At 38.2% G+C, this 5303-nt stretch overlaps 1 pseudogene; it reads left to right on the top strand.

Moving 5' to 3' along the window:
• Nucleotides 1-4125: 4125 nt before the first annotated feature.
• LOC104981788 lies at nt 4126-4766 on the top strand (annotated as a pseudogene).
• Nucleotides 4767-5303: the final 537 nt, after the last annotated feature.

Genomic DNA, 5303 nt, shown 5'->3' with positions numbered 1-5303 from the left:
ATAAACAGCTCATATATTCTACATTAAAAAAAAAATAAACCTGATTTTAAAAAATGAGCAGGACTTTTCCATCAGTCCAGTGGTTGAGACTCCATACTTCCACTGCAGGGGGCATGGATGTGATCCCTGGTTGGGGAAGTTGGGCATACTGTGCAATGTGGGGGAAAAAAATAGGCAGAAGATCTGAATAGACATTTTTCCAAAAAGGATGTGCATAGGGTCAACAGACACTTGGCCTAATCATCAGGGAAATACAAATCCAAACCTTCATGAGATATGGTTGGCAAGGATGTGGAGAAAAAGAAACCCCCATGCACTGTTGGAAAGAATGTAAGTTGGTGCAACCACTGTGGAAAACAGTATGGAAGTTTCTCAAAAAATTAAAAACAAAACTAGCACATGACCCAGAAATTCTACTTTGGCATAATTTGGAGTGAATTGGAGTATTTGGAGTAACTATCTGAAAATAAGCAAAAGCACCGATTTTAAAAGATACACACATCGCAATTTTCATAGCAGCAACTATTTACAATTGCCAATATATGAAAGCATCTAAGTGTCCATCAACAGATAAATGGATAAAGAAGATGTGGTACAAATATACAATGGAATACTGCTGCTGCTGCTGCTGTTGCTAAGTCGCTTGAGTCGTGTCCGACTCTGTGCGACCCCATAGACGGCAGCCCACCAGGCTTCCCCGTCCCTGGGATTCTCCAGGCAAGAACACTGGAGTGGATTGCCATTTCCTTCTCCAGTGCATGAAAGTGAAAAGTGAAAGTGAAGTCGCTCAGTCGTGTCCGACTCTAGCGACCCCACGGACTGCAGCCTACCAGGTTCCTCCATCCCTGGGATTTTCCAGGCAAGAGTACTGGAGTGGGGTGCCATTGCCTCCTCCGAATGGAATACTACTCAGCCATAATAAAGAATGACATTTTGCCATTTGCAGCAACATGGTTGGACTCAGAGGGTTTTAATCTAAATGAAATAGTCATGTATAGTTTGAAATTAGAGTTTTCTCCTGATACATGGCCAGGAAGGGGATTTTAGGATCAGAGAGTAACTATGTTTAGTTTTTTAAGGAATCTCCATCCTATTCTCCAAAGTGACTGTACCAATTTACATTCCCATCAATAATATATGAAGGTTCCTTTTCTACCACATCCTCTCCAGCATTTATTATTTGTAGATTTTTAGTGATGGCTGTTCTGACTGGTGTGAGGTGATCTCTCACTGTAGATTTGATTTGATGTCTCCAATAATTAGCAAACTTGAGCATCTTTTCATATGCTTATTGCTGTCTGTATGTCTTCTTTGGTGAGATGTCATTTTAGAACTTTTGCCAGTTCTAAATTGGGTTGTTTTCTAATTCTTGAGTTTTAAGAGATATTTGTATGTTTTTAATACCAGTACTTTATCAGCTATGTGTTTGCCAAAATTTTCTCCAAATCTGTGTATTATCTTTTTTTCTCCTAACAATAATTTTTTTTCCAATAAAAAAGTTTAAGGAACAATAATACAATTTTAAGCTGTATTTATTACTCATAGAGATTCTCCATAGCAATAAAAAATTACATAACTCTAATTATTTATATGACTAAGGCAATATAATATATAATATTAAATAATTCTCAACTATTTCTGGGGAAATTGTCTCCACTTATTTGAAATAATTTCTGAAAAAATGTATACTTATGTAGTGTTGGGTATTGGTATTGTTGATTAATGGAAGTAAAATAAATAAGTTTCTTCTAGAGATTTTTCAAATATAATGTTGCCATAACTGACAATTTGTTTATAACTATGAGAACTTCCTTGTTTCTAAGTGTATACACCACAAGCAGAGGCTTGCAACTTTTTTAGTGTTATGGAGTCACTAAAACAGTCATCTGTTTAGTGTCACAGATGAGAGCTATTTATTGATAAATAACCCATTTATTATTAAAATAAGAAATTCAATAACATAAAAAGAGTTAATTCAATGTAATTTATATTAAGTGGTCCAATTATAGGTTGATTTTGATCAAGTACTGAGAATACAGCTATATTAGGCAGGATTCCCAGTTGCAAACAATCTACCTCTGGCAGATTTAAGCAAAGCAAACAAACTTATTCTAACACACTCATGGCACAATGTGACAAAAATGGATAATTATGACACAGGTTTTGTACTTTCTAATCTGTTGAAAAGAGTTGTTGCTAAGAAATTGCTGCAAATTATGAACTATATCACCCTTCACCTGTGAATCCGTGTGGGTCTGGTGTCTGGGTCTCATCTAAGAAGGTGAGGATAAGTGATGTGTATTGCTTCATAGAATGACTTTAAAATAGAGTAACTTCTTCATTCCTGTTTGTTCTTGCTTTAACTGCAGATGCTGACAGTCTTAGGGAGTGACAGAGTATCAAGATGGAAACAATCCAAGCTATCTACTAACTAAAAATCCTCGAAGTTCAGTGACTTGATGAGAAATAAACTTCTATATTTTAAACCACTGAAGCTTTGAGTGGTTTATTCAAGCAGCTACAGTTACCTCAACTGATATATGAATAAATTTGCTGGAATTCTATATTATCAGGCTTAGAAAACTGGCAACAATAATAGAAAAGTGAAAGTGCAAGCCACAGCCAATTTTCACCACTGAATCAGTTGGGTGAAGACTCCTGTTTCTACAGCTGAACACTGGAAATTGTAACTTTGATTGCAACTAGCACTAGGCAGTGGGTATGGCTACTGGCTCTGTGGCCCTGGCACACCAGGATGCTTGAAGTTGCTACAGTCACTGAAGCTATTATTAGAATTTGTTTTCCATCACCTTTAATTGATTATATAAATAACTTTTGACTCAAAGTCCCAGGTGAAATTGGACGAGCTTATCTAACATATAGATACAGTGTTCAGTATTGAAAATGTTGGAAAAGTGAGTGTCTGACCTTTTGGAGCATCTACAGTGAGGGGCAATCACTAAGTTTCTATGCTGGAGAGTCATCTGATTTTTAAGTTATTCAGATATGCACTAAACTAGCATTTAAGACATTAATTTTGAGAAGTATACTAGTTACCCATTGTATTTGTGTTAATTACTCAGTCGTGTCCAACTCTTTGTGACACCATGGACTATAGCCCATCAATCTCCTCTGTCCATGGAATTCTCCAGGCAAGAATACTGGAGTGGGTTGCCATTTCCTTCTCTGGGAAACTTCCCAACCAAGGGTTCAAAACCAGGTCTTCTGCCTTCCAGATGGATTCTTTACCATCTGAGCCACCTGGAAAGTCCCAGTTACCCATTACTGCACAACAAATTAATCTCCAAAAATCAATCCCCTAAATGAAGGACTAAAACAGTAAAAATTAGTATCTTACAGTTTTTGTGAGTTAGGAATTCATGAATAACTTGGTTGACTGGACATGGCCTCTCATGAGAGACCTGATAGGGGCTGCAGGTATCTGCTGACTAGACAGGAGACAGAGGATCTTCTCATAAGATGGGTCATTCATAGGGCTTTTGGCATAATACATAAGTGGATCTCCTCATAGTATATCAAGTGACCTCATGATACAGCAGCAGGCTTCCCCCTAGCCACATAATCCAAGACAGAACAAGAAGTAAATGCCATCATTTCTATTATGCCTTAAACTTCTAAATTGTACACCATCACTTCTATCATATTTTATAGGGCACACAAGCCAATTATGACACAATATCAGAGAGAACTACACAATGATGTGAATATCCAGAGTCAGGGATCATGGGGGTCACTTTGAACAGTGACCGTCACAAGAAAAGTGGACTTTATTATGCCACTACATACTTCAGTTTTCACTACAGAATTTTAATTGTAGAAGCAGTAAGTTTCAAAGAAGAGGTAATTTTATTGATTCGGGTACTACCAAATATTTATCTGAGTTTAACTCTTTAATTGCTATATCTACTGATTTCTGGGATTCCAGTCAATTTGGGGGCTGGGAGGTGTGTGATTAGCTTCTTTCAGCTCTTAAGAAAGACTACCAAGGAAAAAGGGAGCAGCTGAGTCTCTTCCTCACCACTCTGGTCCTACTGTGTGCCTGGCCACTTCTTGTCCCATATCCTGCCTCGCCTGTCTCATGGTGACCAGAGTAAGGTAGCCATAATGCTGATGCTGGCAAGACAACTGAATCAGGATAATCATCTCAAAGAGTCCCAAGCATAGACACAGCCTCTGATTCCACCCATCAGGTTTCTGTGAGAGAAAGGCTACCTGTTAGAGGTTGAAACTGATTTACCTTGTAGGTATAAAGTGCATTTTCTTCATCCAAGTAAGCTTCATTGCTTTCAGCTAATTGTAAACCCCAGGATTGTTGTCGTTGTTTTGTGTTTTTTGATAGATGAGGGTTACTACCAGGGTAGAAAATTTGTTTGAAATTGAAGTTCCTGATGTGTATAACATGGTGCCTCCCACAGTGAGATGCTTCATCAGGTTACAGCAAGTTATAGCACCCCAACATCACAGAGACAGGTAAAATATGTCTAGGTTTATTGAGAGAGTGTTTGATTGACAGCACTGGCTGGGCTCTCAGGAGGACATTGAGGAAAGTTGTTTGGAGATTCAACTCATTGTTAACTGATCTTTTGCATTTTGATTATCCACCAAATATTGAAGCTGCAGAACCTCATTTGCAGGACAAGGATGGCTTCCAGAATAAAGTTGAAGACAGCATGAAGTTTTGTGCCAGAGGATATGAGAAGACTACAGCATTCTGTACTGTGTGTTATAAGTTTGTCTCCACCTGAAACAAAAAGGAAGCCTCTTCCCCAGTCCTCAGGCTCCCCTCAGTCCCACTGGGTCCTCCAGAGTCCTGTGAGTATGTTGTTTTGAGGAAGAACCTCTTCACACAGCCTGTGGTAGATAGAGAGTTCCACATAAATACAGCAAGATAATGTGTTTGGGGTTATCAAGAGTTATCCACTTACCTTAACATGTTTACCTTTTTTGAAGCTGTGCTGTATAGGTTGCTGATGAGATTCTTGAGAAGTCATCATGAACTCAGAATTGAGGCTAAAGCATGCTGCTTTCTCTTTTCCCAGAGTCAGTCCCAAAGTCAGTCTCATGCACAGGTGATGCTACTGATGTGCTCAATGTAGCTTGCAGATGGGTGATTAGAAACTCGTTACAAACTGTGAATGGATGCAAAAATCTTAGCTCCTTTCTGGAATGCCTAGATGTTATGAAACTGCCCAGTCACCATAAATCTCTTTCTGAAGTGCATATTTTCTTTAATATAAGTATATTTTGGAATAGATTTGGAATTTATATTATTTAATAATTTA

The sequence above is a fragment of the Bison bison genome, unplaced genomic scaffold (genome assembly GCF_000754665.1).
Source record: "Bison bison bison isolate TAMUID 2011002044 unplaced genomic scaffold, Bison_UMD1.0 scf7180017864519, whole genome shotgun sequence".
NCBI lineage: Eukaryota > Metazoa > Chordata > Mammalia > Artiodactyla > Bovidae > Bison > Bison bison.
The sequence above is the reverse complement of the archived record's forward strand: the minus strand, read 5'-3'. Positions and strand labels throughout refer to the sequence as shown.